The following is a 22,011-nucleotide window of genomic DNA, read 5'->3' as shown; positions in this document are numbered from 1 at the left end:
CTCTGTCCACTCAGAGTACATACAGAGAACGACAGAACTTTCTCGTCAACAAAGAGCAAGCCTCAAAATTGCACCGATTCCCCGAAAAATGAATAAAGGAAGAAGACTAGCACGAACAAGATACATAAGGAAGACATACAGCAAAGACCCGGACGCAGTCTACACCGACGCGGCAACTAACAGCCGTGGCAACGCCTCAGCGGTGGTAGTCAACTGCGACGGGAAAGCTCTAGACTTCCTAATGAGCAACAAACAGAACATACAAGAAGCCGAAACCACCGCCATCCTAATGGCCATAAGGTGGGGCGAGCACAAAAAGAAAAATCTCACCATAATTACTCACTCCACGAAAGCAATTAGAAACCTAATTTGCGGAATAATTCCTAAAACAGCAAAGAATATAATGCCTCTGACACCGAAAGGCAAACACAAAATAATATGGACCCCGACTCATCAGGGACTGGAAGGAAATGAAAAAGCGGACTCCCTCGCGAGGCAAATCACGGACCGCGGGGAGTCTGAGCATTCATACGCCCTTCCTCCATACAGTGCGGCTACCGACCGACTCCGGTTATGCCGACTAACCAGAAAAACAATGCCGACACATCATCTTCTACTAGACGCAGAGGAGGCCAGAAATCTTAGGAAAATTCAGACAAATACCTACCCACATAAGTCTAGATTAGCACTCATGTTTCCGGATAAGTATAACGAAGAATGCCATAAATGGCATCAGAAGGCAGACCTCTTCCACAGTAAAGGTCGTTGCGACAGCGAAGACCCAAGCATACCACTTAGAGAGATTGACCAAGATTGGCCAATTAAACATAATAATAATCATAAAACATAATAACATACGCGTTCCCGACACATTTCACGCGATTTCAGAATCAATCCAACGGAAACACCAAGTGAACCGCACGAGAACCAAGAATCCGCTATCGAATTTAGAACCATAGAAACCCTGACCATCGGAGAAAAAAAGTATGATGTATAATCGTACGTGGCTTATGCCGAACAAGAAGTTAAAGGCGTCGTTCACGGCTTTGCTCCTGGCACTACCTCAGAAGAACTTCTGGACGGCCTGCGCGTGCGGACCATCGACACCAAGATCGTGTTCGCTCGCATGCTGGGCAAATCGACCACCGCTCTTGTCACCTTCGAGGGCAACACGGTTCCCCGCGTTGGCTACTTTTACGGAGGGGAAATACAAGATGCTCCGTTCATTCCGTACCCTATACACTAGCAGATCGAGGGCATTCATCTTCGCAAGTTCAAGGATTCGGTTGAAATGAAGGTACAAGCAGCTGCAACAAAGGACACGCAGGCGCCGGAGAAATCGGAGAAGAGCGCTCCGAAGTTCAACGTAGCACATAAGAGAAGGATTCCAAACCTTCCCAAGCAGGACTTGAAACCTAAGGGAATGCCAATACGTTCGTTCACGGTGCCCCAAATCACCCAAGCTATAGCGAGAGCATGCCCCAGTGGGGTGAAGAACCTTCAAGAGGCCATAGTAAGACCGAAGTGGACTTCCCACATCAACTTGGTTAGCACACCGAACCAAGAATCCGCTATCGATTTAGAACCATAGAAACCCTGACCATCGGAGAAAAAAGTATGATGTATAATCGTACGTGGCTTATGCCGAACAAGAAGTTAAAGGCGTCGTTCACGGCTTTGCTCCTGGCACTACCTCAGAAGAACTTCTGGACGGCCTGCGCGTGCGGACCATCGACACCAAGATCGTGTTCGCTCGCATGCTGGGCAAATCGACCACCGCTCTTGTCACCTTCGAGGGCAACACGGTTCCCCGCGTTGGCTACTTTTACGGAGGGGAAATACAAGATGCTCCGTTCATTCCGTACCCTATACACTAGCAGATCGAGGGCATTCATCTTCGCAAGTTCAAGGATTCGGTTGAAATGAAGGTACAAGCAGCTGCAACAAAGGACACGCAGGCGCCGGAGAAATCGGAGAAGAGCGCTCCGAAGTTCAACGTAGCACATAAGAGAAGGATTCCAAACCTTCCCAAGCAGGACTTGAAACCTAAGGGAACGCCAATACGTTCGTTCACGGTGCCCCAAATCACCCAAGCTATAGCGAGAGCATGCCCCAGTGGGGTGAAGAACCTTCAAGAGGCCAAAGTAAGACCGAAGTGGACTTCCAACATCAACTTGGTTAGCACACCGAACCAAGAATCCGCTATCGAATTTAGAACCATAGAAACCCTGACCATCGGAGAAAAAAGTATGATGTATAATCGTACGTGGCTTATGCCGAACAAGAAGTTAAAGGCGTCGTTCACGGCTTTGCTCCTGGCACTACCTCAGAAGAACTTCTGGACGGCCTGCGCGTGCGGACCATCGACACCAAGATCGTGTTCGCTCGCATGCTGGGCAAATCGACCACCGCTCTTGTCACCTTCGAGGGCAACACGGTTCCCCGCGTTGTCTACTTTTACGGAGGGTAAATGACGTGCTACCTATACAAGGCTACAAGGCTGGTCTGCCAAATATGCAGAAAAACGGGGCACAGAGCCGACGTATGCCCAGAAACCAACGCCAACATCTGCTCGTCATGCGGAGAAGAAAACCCTGCGAAAGACCACAAGTGCACGCCGAAATGTGCGCTGTGCAAAAAGGAACACCCCACGGGCTCCAAGGAGTGCGAGCTGAAATTCCGTAGCCCCAGAATCCCACCAGGCAACAGAAGCAAAATTTCAACGAAGCAAACCAGACCAAGATTGTTCGACGACGAGTGGGCAGAGCTGGAACACCACCCGGAGCCAGAAGACTGAGAGGACCAACCAGCCCAAGGGTTCTGGGACCAAGGCCCTCAAGAAGAAGAGAAGCAAAGAAGACGACAGAACTAAGGTGAGCTGGGCAGATGCAGCTTCCCAGGACTATATTTGTCATAAACGCAAAATGTCCAAGCAAAACAAATATAAGGATGAAATTGCAGCTCTCAAGGAACTTATATTAGACATTAAGGCCGAAATGTAATGTTAAGGAAGACATTGGAGAACTACGAGAGATCAGAATGAAGAAACCCAACCCAAACAGAAACTGAACCCTCCACATCGGGCGCTCGAACCACAGCAGTACTGGACGACAATTTTATTAGTCGAATGAACAGGAAAATTCAAGAATTTAAAATAGAAATAGAAGTACAGTTAAAAAATCCTCATGGATTGGAGCAAAGCCATAGGGGAAGAGAATGCACAAATCCCAATGGACCAGGCGAAGAAGCAATTAGAACAGGCTAATAAGCGGAAGCTCGATGACACACGAGCGAACAAAAATCCAAAAGAAATAATCATTGAAAACGGCCAAAGCCAAATGGACGAGGAATCCGATGACACAGACTCAGAAGATGACCTATAGACGGCAGCAAATCCAAGAACAATTAATAATATGGCAATGGAATTGTAGAAGCCTACGTAATAAGAAATACTCCTTAGAAACGTACATATGCACCATAGAACTGAAACCGGACGTCATATGCCTGCAAGTAAAGGTGCAAACTAGTCTCAGAGGATACAATAGGATGGACCTTTCAAAAGACTTCAGAGCAGCTGTATACCTAAAAAAAGACATAACTTGCCGGAAGCACTACTTATCCACTAGAGAACCGTCAGCGAACTTGGTTGAAATATACCCCACCCAGAGAAGACAGAAGAGTTTCTTCATATTGAACATATACAGCTCTCCTTCCAACCCAAAAGAGAATTTTGCCCCTCTTTTCCAAGAGACGATGTGCCTAACCCGGAACAATAACATCATAATCTTGGGAGACATGAACGCTCCACATAATGAATGCAACAACAACTACAACTCCGTAAAAGGAAGAAATTTAATTGATACTATGGAATATCTAAATCTCCAAACGATCAATGATACGGCATACCCCACCAGAACGGGTAACCACAGATGCAAAGATACATGCCCTGACTTGACCATTGTGCCCACCAAGGACAGACTCACGGCCTGGACAAATACGGGTGAGAATCTCGGCAGCGATCACGATATCGTAGAGATCAGGACGAAATCGGACAACTTTAGAAGCAAGGCAAGAAAACAAAAGATCACTAATTGGGACGTTTTTCGAGAAAAGCTAAGAGAAAAAGAAGAAATAGAAGACATAGACATCTGGTGTCATAACATAAGAGAAGCTCTCAAAGAGTCCACCAAGGAATTTGGACAAGAGAGCGAATACCTGTGTGTCGGCAACCATCTGATCAGTCTATGGAACAAGAAACAAAAGCTAACTAAGCGATGGAAAAAGAAAAGACACAACAAGAAGCTAAAAGCAAAAATAAAAAGATCACGAATCTAGCTAGGAAGTACGCGATACAACTCGCGAATCAGAATTGGCAAGACTTCTGTGACACACTCAAGAATACCCTAAATACCTCGAAGACATGGGCAATAATTAATTGTATGCTCAATCCGGAGACAACAAGAAGGGAGACTGGACACAACATCAACAGAGTAGCCAAAGGTTTCGAAGGCACCAACGAGGAACTAATTAGAGCCCTAAAAGACAGATTTGAACTGACCACGAAACTTCCCCCCTCTACAAGAGAATACCGATCTTCCCAAAATGCAAATCTCGACAGTGGCATCACAAAAGAAAAAGTATATCAAGCCATCCTTGCCAGCAAACGAAAGAGTGCGCCAGGAGAAGATGGAATTGACAATAACATACTCAGGAACCTAAATGACTCACAACTGGAAGCATTAGCTGCATACATAAATGAAAAGCTATGGAAGCCGAACCGATTACCTATGCAATGGAAACACTCGAGAATTACGACAATACCCAAACCAGGGAAGCCACCGGCTATTGAGAATCTACGACCCATATCACTAACCTCGTGCGTAGGAAAGGTGTACGAAAGAATTATCACGACAAGGCTTCAAAAGCACTTGGAGGAAAACAACATGTTTCCACACTGTATGATTGGTTTCCGCAGTGGACTATCCACTCAAGATGCCTTTCTACAGCTGATACACGACATCCTCAATCGCAATGACGACTACGATCAAATTGTATTAGCCCTGGATCTGAAAGGGGCATTTGACTACGTATCGCATGAGGCAATATTGAAGGCAGCTGAAAAGGCAGGATGCGGCAAGAAAGTTTATGATTACATATGAAACTTCCTGTCAAACAGAACAGCCACGATTGGCATTGGAAACACTAGATCCGAACCTTTCGAAATGCCTAACAGGGGAACTCCACAAGGGGCCATCATCTCCCCAGTGCTGTTCAACCTGACAATGATTGAAATAGCCAAGAAATTAGACGAGAAAGAACACATCGACAAATCAATATACGCAGATGACATCACTATCTGGACCAAAAGTGGAACCCTCTCAGAAAAACTACTGATCCTGCAAGAAACAATCAACGAGCTACAAGAGCCAATACGAAGAGATGGCCTAAAATGCGCCCCGGAAAAAACTGAACTCATTAGAACAAGACCCTCCAAAGAGGAAATTCCCTCTGGAAGCATAGTAATTGACAACCAAAACATTCTCTTCAAACCGACGATAAGAATATTAGGCATGCACATACAAAACGACAAGGCCACCACCACCTTGGACAAGCTAAAGAAAACAACACAACTGGCTAGAGCCATCCGAATAATCACAAGAACAAGAAAAGGCATGAGAGAAGAAGACACTCGCAAGCTGGTGCAAGCATTAATCATGAGTAGAATTACCGCTTACCGTACCACCACATCGACGCAAATCAACATGAGAGGGTCGACGCACTCATCAGAACTGCCTACAAGGCAGCTCTCGGTCTTCCCATATACACCTCAAATGAGAAATTCTACAAGTTGGGAGTGTGCAACACCTTTCGGGAGGTCACAGAGACTCTCCTAGAAGCCCAGAAAGAACGACTACTGAATACCAAGACTGGAAGAGAAATACTGAGAAGAGCCGGGTACTCTGTCCACTTAGAGTACATACAGAGAACGACAGAACTTTCTTGTCAACAAAGAGCAAGCCTCAAAATTGCACCGATTCCCCGAAAAATGAATAAAGGAAGAAGACTAGCACGAACAAGATACATAAGGAAGACATACAGCAAAGACCCGGACGCAGTCTACACCGACGCGGCAACTAACAGCCGTGGCAACGCCTCAGCGGTGGTAGTCAAGTGCGACGGGAAAGCTCTAGACTTCCTAATGAGCAACAAACAGAACATACAAGAAGCCGAAACCACCGCCATCCTAATGGCCATAAGGTGGGGCGAGCACAAAAAGAAAAATCTCACCATAATTACTGACTCCACGAGAGCAATTAGAAACCTAATTTGCGGAATAATTCCTAAAACAGCAAAGAATATAATGCCTCTGACACCGAAAGGCAAACACAAAATAATATGGACCCCGACTCATCAGGGACTGGAAGGAAATGAAAAAGCGGACTCCCTCGCGAGGCAAATCACGGACCGTGGGGAGTCTGAGCATTCATACGCCCTTCCTCCATACAGTGCGGCTACCGACCGACTCCGGTTATGCCGACTAACCAGAAAAACAATGCCGACACATCATCTTCTACTAGACGCAGAGGAGGCCAGAAATCTTAGGAAAATTCAGACAAATACCTACCCACATAAGTCTAGATTAGCACTCATGTTTCCGGATAAGTATAACGAAGAATGCCATAAATGGCATCAGAAGGCAGACCTCTTCCACAGTAAAGGTCGTTGCGACAGCGAAGCCCCAAGCATACCACTTAGAGAGATTGACCAAGATTGGCCAATGAAACATAATAATAATCATAAAACATAATGACATACGCGTTCCCGACACATTTCACGCGATTTCAGAATCAATCCAACGGAAACACCAAGTGAACTGCACGAGAACCAAGAATCCGCTATCGAATTTAGAACCATAGAAACCCTGACCATCGGAGAAAAAAAGTATGATGTATAATCGTACGTGGCTTATGCCGAACAAGAAGTTAAAGGCGTCGTTCACGGCTTTGCTCCTGGCACTACCTCAGAAGAACTTCTGGACGGCCTGCGCGTGCGGACCATCGACACCAAGATCGTGTTCGCTCGCATGCTGGGCAAATCGACCACCGCTCTTGTCACCTTCGAGGGCAACACGGTTCCCCGCGTTGTCTACTTTTACGGAGGGGAAATACAAGATGCTCCGTTCATCCCGTACCCTATGCACTAGCAGATCGAGGGCATTCATCTTCGCAAGTTCAAGGATTCGGTTGAAATGAAGGTACAAGCAGCTGCAACAAAGGACACGCAGGCGCCGGAGAAATCGGAGAAGAGCGCTCCGAAGTTCAACGTAGCACATAAGAGAAGGATTCCAAACCTTCCCAAGCAGGACTTCAAACCTAAGGGAATGCCAATACGTTCGTTCACGGTACCCCAAATCACCCAAGCTATAGCGAGAGCATGCCCCAGTGGGGTGAAGAACCTTCAAGAGGCCATAGTAAGACCGAAGTGGACTTCCAACATCAACTTGGTTAGCACACCGAACCAAGAATCCGCTATCGAATTTAGAACCATAGAAACCCTGACCATCGGAGAAAAAAGTATGATGTATAATCGTACGTGGCTTATGCCGAACAAGGAGTTAAAGGCGTCGTTCACGGCTTTGCTCCTGGCACTACCTCAGAAGAACTTCTGGACGGCCTGCGCGTGCGGACCATCGACACCAAGATCGTGTTCGCTCGCATGCTGGGCAAATCGACCACCGCTCTTGTCACCTTCGAGGGCAACACGGTTCCCCGCGTTGTCTACTTTTACGGAGGGGAAATGACGTGCTACCTATACAAGGCTACAAGGCTGGTCTGCCAAATATGCAGAAAAACGGGGCACAGAGCCGACGTATGCCCAGAAACCAACGCCAACATCTGCTCGTCATGCGGAGAAGAAAACCCTGCGAAAGACCACAAGTGCACGCCGAAATGTGCGCTGTGCAAAAAGGAACACCCCACGGGCTCCAAGGAGTGCGAGCTGAAATTCCGTAGCCCCAGAATCCCACCAGGCAACAGAAGCAAAATTTCAACGAAGCAAACCAGACCAAGATTGTTCGACGACGAGTGGGCAGAGCTGGAACACCACCCGGAGCCAGAAGACTGAGAGGACCAACCAGCCCAAGGGTTCTGGGACCAAGGCCCTCAAGAAGAAGACAAGCAAAGAAGACGACAGAACTAAGGTGAGCTGGGCAGATGCAGCTTCCCAGGACTATATTTGTCATAAACGCAAAATGTCCAAGCAAAACAAATATAAGGATGAAATTGCAGCTCTCAAGGAACTTATATTAGACATTAAGGCCGAAATGTAATGTTAAGGAAGACATTGGAGAACTACGAGAGATCAGAATGAAGAAACCCAACCCAAACAGAAACTGAACCCTCCACATCGGGCGCTCGAACCACAGCAGTACTGGACGACAATTTTATTAGTCGAATGAACAGGAAAATTCAAGAATTTAAAATAGAAATAGAAGTACAGTTAAAAAATCCTCATGGATTGGAGCAAAGCCATAGGGGAAGAGAATGCACAAATCCCAATGGAACAGGCGAAGAAGCAATTAGAACAGGCTAATAAGCGGAAGCTCGATGACACACGAGCGAACAAAAATCCAAAAGAAATAATCATTGAAAACTGCCAAAGCCAAATGGACGCGGAATCCGATGACACAGACTCAGAAGATGACCTATAGACGGCAGCAAATCTAAGAACAATTAATAATATGGCAATGGAATTGTAGAAGCCTACGTAATAAGAAATACTCCTTAGAAACGTACATATGCACCATAGAACTGAAACCGGACGTCATATGCCTGCAAGTAAAGGTGCAAACTAGTCTCAGAGGATACAATAGGATGGACCTTTCAAAAGACTTCAGAGCAGCTGTATACCTAAAAAAAGACATAACTTGCCGGAAGCACTGCTTATCCACTAGAGAACCGTCAGCGAACTTGGTTGAAATATACCCCACCCAGAGAAGACAGAAGAGTTTCTTCATATTGAACATATACAGCTCTCCTTCCAACCCAAAGAGAATTTTGCCCCTCTTTTCCAAGAGACGATGTGCCTAACCCGGAACAATAACATCATAATCTTGGGAGACATGAACGCTCCACATAATGAATGCAACAACAACTACAACTCCGTAAAAGGAAGAAATTTAATTGATACTATGGAATATCTAAATCTCCAAACGATCAATGATACGGCATACCCCACCAGAACGGGTAACCACAGATGCAAAGATACATGCCCTGACTTGACCATTGTGCCCACCAAGGACAGACTCACGGCCTGGACAAATACGGGTGAGAATCTCGGCAGCGATCACGATATCGTAGAGATCAGGACGAAATCGGACAACTTTAGAAGCAAGGCAAGAAAACAAAAGATCACTAATTGGGACGTTTTTCGAGAAAAGCTAAGAGAAAAAGAAGAAATAGAAGACATAGACATCTGGTGTCATAACATAAGAGAAGCTCTCAAAGAGTCCACCAAGGAATTTGGACAAGAGAGCGAATACCTGTGTCGGCAACCATCTGATCAGTCTATGGAACAAGAAACAAAAGCTAACTAAGCGATGGAAAAAGAAAAGACACAACAAGAAGCTAAAAGCAAAAATAAAAAGATCACGAATCTAGCTAGGAAGTACGCGATACAACTCGCGAATCAGAATTGGCAAGACTTCTGTGACACACTCAAGAATACCCTAAATACCTCGAAGACATGGGCAATAATTAATTGTATGCTCAATCCGGAGACAACAAGAAGGGAGACTGGACACAACATCAACAGAGTAGCCAAAGGTTTCGAAGGCACCAACGAGGAACTAATTAGAGCCCTAAAAGACAGATTTGAACTGACCACGAAACTTCCCCCCTCTACAAGAGAATACCGATCTTCCCAAAATGCAAATCTCGACAGTGACATCACAAAAGAAAAAGTATATCAAGCCATCCTTGCCAGCAAACGAAAGAGTGCGCCAGGAGAAGATGGAATTGACAATAACATACTCAGGAACCTAAATGACTCACAACTGGAAGCATTAGCTGCATACATAAATGAAAAGCTATGGAAGCCGAACCGATTACCTATGCAATGGAAACACTCGAGAATTACGACAATACCCAAACCAGGGAAGCCACCGGCTATTGAGAATCTACGACCCATATCACTAACCTCGTGCGTAGGAAAGGTGTACGAAAGAATTATCACGACAAGGCTTCAAAAGCACTTGGAGGAAAACAACATGTTTCCACACTGTATGATTGGTTTCCGCAGTGGACTATCCACTCAAGATGCCTTTCTACAGCTGATACACGACATCCTCAATCGCAATGACGACTACGATCAAATTGTATTAGCCCTGGATCTGAAAGGGGCATTTGACTACGTATCGCATGAGGCAATATTGAAGGCAGCTGAAAAGGCAGGATGCGGCAAGAAAGTTTATGATTACATATGAAACTTCCTGTCAAACAGAACAGCCACGATTGGCATTGGAAACACTAGATCCGAACCTTTCGAAATGCCTAACAGGGGAACTCCACAATGGGCCATCATCTCCCCAGTGCTGTTCAACCTGACAATGATTGAAATAGCCAAGAAATTAGACGAGAAAGAACACATCGACAAATCAATATACGCAGATGACATCACTATCTGGACCAAAAGTGGAACCCTCTCAGAAAAACTACTGATCCTGCAAGAAACAATCAACGAGCTACAAGAGCCAATACGAAGAGATGGCCTAAAATGCGCCCCAGAAAAAACTGAACTCATTAGAACAAGACCCTCCAAAGAGGAAATTCCCTCTGGAAGCATAGTAATTGACAACCAAAACATTCTCTTCAAACCGACGATAAGAATATTAGGCATGCACATACAAAACGACAAGGCCACCACCACCTTGGACAAGCTAAAGAAAACAACACAACTGGCTAGAGCCATCCGAATAATCACAAGAACAAGAAAAGGCATGAAAGAAGAAGACACTCGCAAGCTGGTGCAAGCATTAATTATGAGTAGAATTACCGCTTACCGTACCACCACATCGACGCAAATCAACATGAGAGGGTCGACGCACTCATCAGAACTGCCTACAAGGCAGCTCTCGGTCTTCCCATATACACCTCAAATGAGAAATTCTACAAGTTGGGAGTGTGCAACACCTTTCGGGAGGTCACAGAGACTCTCCTAGAAGCCCAGAAAGAACGACTACTGAATACCAAGACTGGAAGAGAAATACTGAGAAGAGCCGGGTACTCTGTCCACTCAGAGTACATACAGAGAACGACAGAACTTTCTCGTCAACAAAGAGCAAGCCTCAAAATTGCACCGATTCCCCGAAAAATGAATAAAGGAAGAAGACTAGCACGAACAAGATACATAAGGAAGACATACAGCAAAGACCCGGACGCAGTCTACACCGACGCGGCAACTAACAGCCGTGGCAACGCCTCAGCGGTGGTAGTCAACTGCGACGGGAAAGCTCTAGACTTCCTAATGAGCAACAAACAGAACATACAAGAAGCCGAAACCACCGCCATCCTAATGGCCATAAGGTGGGGCGAGCACAAAAAGAAAAATCTCACCATAATTACTGACTCCACGAGAGCAATTAGAAACCTAATTTGCGGAATAATTCCTAAAACAGCAAAGAATATAATGCCTCTGACACCGAAAGGCAAACACAAAATAATATGGACCCCGACTCATCAGGGACTGGAAGGAAATGAAAAAGCGGACTCCCTCGCGAGGCAAATCACGGACCGCGGGGAGTCTGAGCATTCATACGCCCTTCCTCCATACAGTGCGGCTACCGACCGACTCCGGTTATGCCGACTAACCAGAAAAACAATGCCGACACATCATCTTCTACTAGACGCAGAGGAGGCCAGAAATCTTAGGAAAATTCAGACAAATACCTACCCACATAAGTCTAGATTAGCACTCATGTTTCCGGATAAGTATAACGAAGAATGCCATAAATGGCATCAGAAGGCAGACCTCTTCCACAGTAAAGGTCGTTGCGACAGCGAAGCCCCAAGCATACCACTTAGAGAGATTGACCAAGATTGGCCAATGAAACATAATAATAATCATAAAACATAATAACATACGCGTTCCCGACACATTTCACGCGATTTCAGAATCAATCCAACGGAAACACCAAGTGAACTGCACGAGAACCAAGAATCCGCTATCGAATTTAGAACCATAGAAACCCTGACCATCGGAGAAAAAAAGTATGATGTATAATCGTACGTGGCTTATGCCGAACAAGAAGTTAAAGGCGTCGTTCACGGCTTTGCTCCTGGCACTACCTCAGAAGAACTTCTGGACGGCCTGCGCGTGCGGACCATCGACACCAAGATCGTGTTCGCTCGCATGCTGGGCAAATCGACCACCGCTCTTGTCACCTTCGAGGGCAACACGGTCCCCGCGTTGTCTACTTTTACGGAGAGGAAATACAAGATGCTCCGTTCATCCCGTACCCTATGCACTAGCAGATCGAGGGCATTCATCTTCGCAAGTTCAAGGATTCGGTTGAAATGAAGGTACAAGCAGCTGCAACAAAGGACACGCAGGCGCCGGAGAAATCGGAGAAGAGCGCTCCGAAGTTCCACGTAGCACATAAGAGAAGGATTCCAAACCTTCCCAAGCAGGACTTCAAACCTAAGGGAATGCCAATACGTTCGTTCACGGTGCCCCAAATCACCCAAGCTATAGCGAGAGCATGCCCCAGTGGGGTGAAGAACCTTCAAGAGGCCATAGTAAGACCGAAGTGGACTTCCAACATCAACTTGGTTAGCACACCGAACCAAGAATCCGCTATCGAATTTAGAACCATAGAAACCCTGACCATCGGAGAAAAAAGTATGATGTATAATCGTACGTGGCTTATGCCGAACAAGGAGTTAAAGGCGTCGTTCACGGCTTTGCTCCTGGCACTACCTCAGAAGAACTCCTGGACGGCCTGCGCGTGCGGACCATCGACACCAAGATCGTGTTCGCTCGCATGCTGGGCAAATCGACCACCGCTCTTGTCACCTTCGAGGGCAACACGGTTCCCCGCGTTGTCTACTTTTACGGAGGGGAAATGACGTGCTACCTATACAAGGCTACAAGGCTGGTCTGCCAAATATGCAGAAAAACGGGGCACAGAGCCGACGTATGCCCAGAAACCAACGCCAACATCTGCTCGTCATGCGGAGAAGAAAACCCTGCGAAAGACCACAAGTGCACGCCGAAATGTGCGCTGTGCAAAAAGGAACACCCCACGGGCTCCAAGGAGTGCGAGCTGAAATTCCGTAGCCCCAGAATCCCACCAGGCAACAGAAGCAAAATTTCAACGAAGCAAACCAGACCAAGATTGTTCGACGACGAGTGGGCAGAGCTGGAACACCACCCGGAGCCAGAAGACTGAGAGGACCAACCAGCCCAAGGGTTCTGGGACCAAGGCCCTCAAGAAGAAGACAAGCAAAGAAGACGACAGAACTAAGGTGAGCTGGGCAGATGCAGCTTCCCAGGACTATATTTGTCATAAACGCAAAATGTCCAAGCAAAACAAATATAAGGATGAAATTGCAGCTCTCAAGGAACTTATATTAGACATTAAGGCCGAAATGTACGAGAGATCAGAATGAAGAAACCCAACCCAAACAGAAACTGAACCCTCCACATCGGGCGCTCGAACCACAGCAGTACTGGACGACAATTTTATTAGTCGAATGAACAGGAAATTTCAAGAATTTAAAATAGAAATAGAAGTACAGTTAAAAAATCCTCATGGATTGGAGCAAAGCCATAGGGGAAGAGAATGCACAAATCCCAATGGACCAGGCGAAGAAGCAATTAGAACAGGCTAATAAGCGGAAGCTCGATGACACACGAGCGAACAAAAATCCAAAAGAAATAATCATTGAAAACGGCCAAAGCCAAATGGACGAGGAATCCGATGACACAGACTCAGAAGATGACCTATAGACGGCAGCAAATCCAAGAACAATTAATAATATGGCAATGGAATTGTAGAAGCCTACGTAATAAGAAATACTCCTTAGAAACGTACATATGCACCATAGAACTGAAACCGGACGTCATATGCCTGCAAGTAAAGGTGCAAACTAGTCTCAGAGGATACAATAGGATGGACCTTTCAAAAGACTTCAGAGCAGCTGTATACCTAAAAAAAGACATAACTTGCCGTTTGCACTACTTATCCACTAGAGAACCGTCAGCGAACTTGGTTGAAATATACCCCACCCAGAGAAGACAGAAGAGTTTCTTCATATTGAACATATACAACTCTCCTTCCAACCCAAAAGAGAATTTTGCCCCTCTTTTCCAAGAGACGATGTGCCTAACCCGGAACAATAACATCATAATCTTGGGAGACATGAACGCTCCACATAATGAATGCAACAACAACTACAACTCCGTAAAAGGAAGAAATTTAATTGATACTATGGAATATCTAAATCTCCAAACGATCAATGATACGGCATACCCCACCAGAACGGGTAACCACAGATGCAAAGATACATGCCCTGACTTGACCATTGTGCCCACCAAGGACAGACTCACGGCCTGGACAAATACGGGTGAGAATCTCGGCAGCGATCACGATATCGTAGAGATCAGGACGAAATCGGACAACTTTAGAAGCAAGGCAAGAAAACAAAAGATCACTAATTGGGACGTTTTTCGAGAAAAGCTAAGAGAAAAAGAAGAAATAGAAGACATAGACATCTGGTGTCATAACATAAGAGAAGCTCTCAAAGAGTCCACCAAGGAATTTGGACAAGAGAGCGAATACCTGTGTGTCGGCAACCATCTGATCAGTCTATGGAACAAGAAACAAAAGCTAACTAAGCGATGGAAAAAGAAGACACAACAAGAAGCTAAAAGCAAAAATAAAAAGATCACGAATCTAGCTAGGAAGTACGCGATACAACTCGCGAATCAGAATTGGCAAGACTTCTGTGACACACTCAAGAATACCCTAAATACCTCGAAGACATGGGCAATAATTAATTGTATGCTCAATCCGGAGACAACAAGAAGGGAGACTGGACACAACATCAACAGAGTAGCCAAAGGTTTCGAAGGCACCAACGAGGAACTAATTTAGAGCCCTAAAAGACAGATTTGAACTGACCACGAAACTTCCCCCCTCTACAAGAGAATACCGATCTTCCCAAAATGCAAATCTCGACAGTGACATCACAAAAAGAAAAAGTATATCAAGCCATCCTTGCCAGCAAACGAAAGAGTGCGCCAGGAGAAGATGGAATTGACAATAACATACTCAGAAACCTAAATGACTCACAACTGGAAGCATTAGCTGCATACATAAATGAAAAGCTATGGAAGCCGAACCGATTACCTATGCAATGGAAACACTCGAGAATTACGACAATACCCAAACCAGGGAAGCCACCGGCTATTGAGAATCTACGACCCATATCACTAACCTCGTGCGTAGGAAAGGTGTACGAAAGAATTATCACGACAAGGCTTCAAAAGCACTTGGAGGAAAACAACATGTTTCCACACTGTATGATTGGTTTCCGCAGTGGACTATCCACTCAAGATGCCTTTCTACAGCTGATACACGACATCCTCAATCGCAATGACGACTACGATCAAATTGTATTAGCCCTGGATCTGAAAGGGGCATTTGACTACGTATCGCATGAGGCAATATTGAAGGCAGCTGAAAAGGCAGGATGCGGCAAGAAAGTTTATGATTACATATGAAACTTCCTGTCAAACAGAACAGCCACGATTGGCATTGGAAACACTAGATCCGAACCTTTCGAAATGCCTAACAGGGGAACTCCACAAGGGGCCATCATCTCCCCAGTGCTGTTCAACCTGACAATGATTGAAATAGCCAAGAAATTAGACGAGAAAGAACACATCGACAAATCAATATACGCAGATGACATCACTATCTGGACCAAAAGTGGAACCCTCTCAGAAAAACTACTGATCCTGCAAGAAACAATCAACGAGCTACAAGAGCCAATACGAAGAGATGGCCTAAAATGCGCCCCGGAAAAAACTGAACTCATTAGAACAAGACCCTCCAAAGAGGAAATTCCCTCTGGAAGCATAGTAATTGACAACCAAAACATTCTCTTCAAACCGACGATAAGAATATTAGGCATGCACATACAAAACGACAAGGCCACCACCACCTTGGACAAGCTAAAGAAAACAACACAACTGGCTAGAGCCATCCGAATAATCACAAGAACAAGAAAAGGCATGAAAGAAGAAGACACTCGCAAGCTGGTGCAAGCATTAATCATGAGTAGAATTACCGCTTACCGTACCACCACATCGACGCAAATCAACATGAGAGGGTCGACGCACTCATCAGAACTGCCTACAAGGCAGCTCTCGGTCTTCCCATATACACCTCAAATGAGAAATTCTACAAGTTGGGAGTGTGCAACACCTTTCGGGAGGTCACAGAGACTCTCCTAGAAGCCCAGAAAGAACGACTACTGAATACCAAGACTGGAAGAGAAATACTGAGAAGAGCCGGGTACTCTGTCCACTCAGAGTACATACAGAGAACGACAGAACTTTCTCGTCAACAAAGAGCAAGCCTCAAAATTGCACCGATTCCCCGAAAAATGAATAAAGGAAGAAGACTAGCACGAACAAGATACATAAGGAAGACATACAGCAAAGACCCGGACGCAGTCTACACCGACGCGGCAACTAACAGCCGTGGCAACGCCTCAGCGGTGGTAGTCAAGTGCGACGGGAAAGCTCTAGACTTCCTAATGAGCAACAAACAGAACATACAAGAAGCCGAAACCACCGCCATCCTAATGGCCATAAGGTGGGGCGAGCACAAAAAGAAAAATCTCACCATAATTACTGACTCCACGAGAGCAATTAGAAACCTAATTTGCGGAATAATTCCTAAAACAGCAAAGAATATAATGCCTCTGACACCGAAAGGCAAACACAAAATAATATGGACCCCGACTCATCAGGGACTGGAAGGAAATGAAAAAGCGGACTCCCTCGCGAGGCAAATCACGGACCGCGGGGAGTCTGAGCATTCATACGCCCTTCCTCCATACAGTGCGGCTACCGACCGACTCCGGTTATGCCGACTAACCATAAAAAAAAATGCCGACACATCATCTTCTACTAGACGCAGAGGAGGCCAGAAATCTTAGGAAAATTCAGACAAATACCTACCCACATAAGTCTAGATTAGCACTCATGTTTCCGGATAAGTATAACGAAGAATGCCATAAATGGCATCAGAAGGCAGACCTCTTCCACAGTAAAGGTCGTTGCGACAGCGAAGCCCCAAGCATACCACTTAGAGAGATTGACCAAGATTGGCCAATGAAACATAATAATAATCATAAAACATATTAACATACGCGTTCCCGACACATTTCACGCGATTTCAGAATCAATCCAACGGAAACACCAAGTGAACCGCACGAGAACCAAGAATCCGCTATCGAATTTAGAACCATAGAAACCCTGACCATCGGAGAAAAAAGTATGATGTATAATCGTACGTGGCTTATGCCGAACAAGAAGTTAAAGGCGTCGTTCACGGCTTTGCTCCTGGCACTACCTCAGAAGAACTTCTGGACGGCCTGCGCGTGCGGACCATCGACACCAAGATCGTGTTCGCTCGCATGCTGGGCAAATCGACCACCGCTCTTGTCACCTTCGAGGGCAACACGGTTCCCCGCGTTGTCTACTTTTACGGAGGGGAAATACAAGATGCTCCGTTCATCCCGTACCCTATACACTAGCAGATCGAGGGCATTCATCTTCGCAAGTTCAAGGATTCGGTTGAAATGAAGGTACAAGCAGCTGCAACAAAGGACACGCAGGCGCCGGAGAAATCGGAGAAGAGCGCTCCGAAGTTCAACGTAGCACATAAGAGAAGGATTCCAAACCTTCCCAAGCATGACTTCAAACCTAAGGGAATGCCAATACGTTCGTTCACGGTGCCCCAAATCACCCAAGCTATAGCGAGAGCATGCCCCAGTGGGGTGAAGAACCTTCAAGAGGCCATAGTAAGACCGAAGTGGACTTCCAACATCAACTTGGTTAGCACACCGAACCAAGAATCCGCTATCGAATTTAGAACCATAGAAACCCTGACCATCGGAGAAAAAAAGTATGATGTATAATCGTACGTGGCTTATGCCGAACAAGAAGTTAAAGGCGTCGTTCACGGCTTTGCTCCTGGCACTACCTCAGAAGAACTTCTGGACGGCCTGCGCGTGCGGACCATCGACACCAAGATCGTGTTCGCTCGCATGCTGGGCAAATCGACCACCGCTCTTGTCACCTTCGAGGGCAACACGGTTCCCCGCGTTGTCTACTTTTACGGAGGGGAAATGACGTGCTACCTATACAAGGCTACAAGGCTGGTCTGCCAAATATGCAGAAAAACGGGGCACAGAGCCGACGTATGCCCAGAAACCAACGCCAACATCTGCTCGTCATGCGGAGAAGAAAACCCTGCGAAAGACCACAAGTGCACGCCGAAATGTGCGCTGTGCAAAAAGGAACACCCCACGGGCTTCAAGGAGTGCGAGCTGAAATTCCGTAGCCCCAGAATCCCACCAGGCAACAGAAGCAAAATTTCAACGAAGCAAACCAGACCAAGATTGTTCGACGACGAGTGGGCAGAGCTGGAACACCACCCGGAGCCAGAAGACTGAGAGGACCAACCAGCCCAAGGGTTCTGGGACCAAGGCCCTCAAGAAGAAGAGAAGCAAAGAAGACGACAGAACTAAGGTGAGCTGGGCAGATGCAGCTTCCCAGGACTATATTTGTCATAAACGCAAAATGTCCAAGCAAAACAAATATAAGGATGAAATTGCAGCTCTCAAGGAACTTATATTAGACATTAAGGCCGAAATGTAATGTTAAGGAAGACATTGGAGAACTACGAGAGATCAGAATGAAGAAACCCAACCCAAACAGAAACTGAACCCTCCACATCGGGCGCTCGAACCACAGCAGTACTGGACGACAATTTTATTAGTCGAATGAACAGGAAAATTCAAGAATTTAAAATAGAAATAGAAGTACAGTTAAAAAATCCCCATGGATTGGAGCAAAGCCATAGGGGAAGAGAATGCACAAATCCCAATGGAACAGGCGAAGAAGCAATTAGAACAGGCTAATAAGCGGAAGCTCGATGACACACGAGCGAACAAAAATCCAAAAGAAATAATCATTGAAAACGGCCAAAGCCAAATGGACGCGGAATCCGATGACACAGACTCAGAAGATGACCTATAGACGGCAGCAAATCCAAGAACAATTAATAATATGGCAATGGAATTGTAGAAGCCTACGTAATAAGAAATACTCCTTAGAAACGTACATATGCACCATAGAACTGAAACCGGACGTCATATGCCTGCAAGTAAAGGTGCAAACTAGTCTCAGAGGATACAATAGGATGGACCTTTCAAAAGACTTCAGAGCAGCTGTATACCTAAAAAAAGACATAACTTGCCGGAAGCACTACTTATCCACTAGAGAACCGTCAGCGAACTTGGTTGAAATATACCCCACCCAGAGAAGACAGAAGAGTTTCTTCATATTGAACATATACAGCTCTCCTTCCAACCCAAAAGAGAATTTTGCCCCTCTTTTCCAAGAGACGATGTGCCTAACCCGGAACAATAACATCATAATCTTGGGAGACATGAACGCTCCACATAATGAATGCAACAACAACTACAACTCCGTAAAAGGAAGAAATTTAATTGATACTATGGAATATCTAAATCTCCAAACGATCAATGATACGGCATACCCCACCAGAACGGGTAACCACAGATGCAAAGATACATGCCCTGACTTGACCATTGTGCCCACCAAGGACAGACTCACGGCCTGGACAAATACGGGTGAGAATCTCGGCAGCGATCACGATATCGTAGAGATCAGGACGAAATCGGACAACTTTAGAAGCAAGGCAAGAAAACAAAAGATCACTAATTGGGACGTTTTTCGGGAAAAGCTAAGAGAAAAAGAAGAAATAGAAGACATAGACATCTGGTGTCATAACATAAGAGAAGCTCTCAAAGAGTCCACCAAGGAATTTGGACAAGAGAGCGAATACCTGTGTGTCTGCAACCATCTGATCAGTCTATGGAACAAGAAACAAAAGCTAACTAAGCGATGGAAAAAGAAAAGACACAACAAGAAGCTAAAAGCAAAAATAAAAAGATCACGAATCTAGCTAGGAAGTACGCGATACAACTCGCGAATCAGAATTGGCAAGACTTCTGTGACACACTCAAGAATACCCTAAATACCTCGAAGACATGGGCAATAATTAATTGTATGCTCAATCCGGAGACAACAAGAAGGGAGACTGGACACAACATCAACAGAGTAGCCAAAGGTTTCGAAGGCACCAACGAGGAACTAATTTAGAGCCCTAAAAGACAGATTTGAACTGACCACGAAACTTCCCCCCTCTACAAGAGAATACCGATCTTCCCAAAATGCAAATCTCGACAGTGACATCACAAAAAGAAAAAGTATATCAAGCCATCCTTGCCAGCAAACGAAAGAGTGCGCCAGGAGAAGATGGAATTGACAATAACATACTCAGGAACCTAAATGACTCACAACTGGAAGCATTAGCTGCATACATAAATGAAAAGCTATGGAAGCCGAACCGATTACCTATGCAATGGAAACACTCGAGAATTACGACAATACCCAAACCAGGGAAGCCACCGGCTATTGAGAATCTACGACCCATATCACTAACCTCGTGCGTAGGAAAGGTGTACGAAAGAATTATCACGACAAGGCTTCAAAAGCACTTGGAGGAAAACAACATGTTTCCACACTGTATGATTGGTTTCCGCAGTGGACTATCCACTCAAGATGCCTTTCTACAGCTGATACACGACATCCTCAATCGCAATGACGACTACAATCAAATTGTATTAGCCCTGGATCTGAAAGGGGCATTTGACTACGTATCGCATGAGGCAATATTGAAGGCAGCTGAAAAGGCAGGATGCGGCAAGAAAGTTTATGATTACATATGAAACTTCCTGTCAAACAGAACAGCCACGATTGGCATTGGAAACACTAGATCCGAACCTTTCGAAATGCCTAACAGGGGAACTCCACAAGGGGCCATCATCTCCCCAGTGCTGTTCAACCTGACAATGATTGAAATAGCCAAGAAATTAGACGAGAAAGAACACATCGACAAACCAATATACGCAGATGACATCACTATCTGGACCAAAAGTGGAACCCTCTCAGAAAAACTACTGATCCTGCAAGAAACAATCAACGAGCTACAAGAGCCAATACGAAGAGATGGCCTAAAATGCGCCCCGGAAAAAACTGAACTCATTAGAACAAGACCCTCCAAAGAGGAAATTCCCTCTGGAAGCATAGTAATTGACAACCAAAACATTCTCTTCAAACCGACGATAAGAATATTAGGCATGCACATACAAAACGACAAGGCCACCACCACCTTGGACAAGCTAAAGAAAACAACACAACTGGCTAGAGCCATCCGAATAATCACAAGAACAAGAAAAGGCATGAGAGAAGAAGACACTCGCAAGCTGGTGCAAGCATTAATCATGAGTAGAATTACCGCTTACCGTACCACCACATCGACGCAAATCAACATGAGAGGGTCGACGCACTCATCAGAACTGCCTACAAGGCAGCTCTCGGTCTTCCCATATACACCTCAAATGAGAAATTCTACAAGTTGAGAGTGTGCAACACCTTTCGGGAGGTCACAGAGACTCTCCTAGAAGCCCAGAAAGAACGACTACTGAATACCAAGACTGGAAGAGAAATACTGAGAAGAGCCGGGTACTCTGTCCACTCAGAGTACATACAGAGAACGACAGAACTTTCTCGTCAACAAAGAGCAAGCCTCAAAATTGCACCGATTTCCCGAAAAATGAATAAAGG

The sequence above is a fragment of the Haemaphysalis longicornis genome, unplaced genomic scaffold (assembly GCF_048455015.1).
Source record: "Haemaphysalis longicornis isolate Haplotype H1 unplaced genomic scaffold, Haemaphysalis longicornis Haplotype H1 scaffold_6, whole genome shotgun sequence".
Taxonomy (NCBI): Eukaryota; Metazoa; Arthropoda; class Arachnida; order Ixodida; family Ixodidae; genus Haemaphysalis; species Haemaphysalis longicornis.
Note: the sequence above shows the minus strand (reverse complement) of the source record.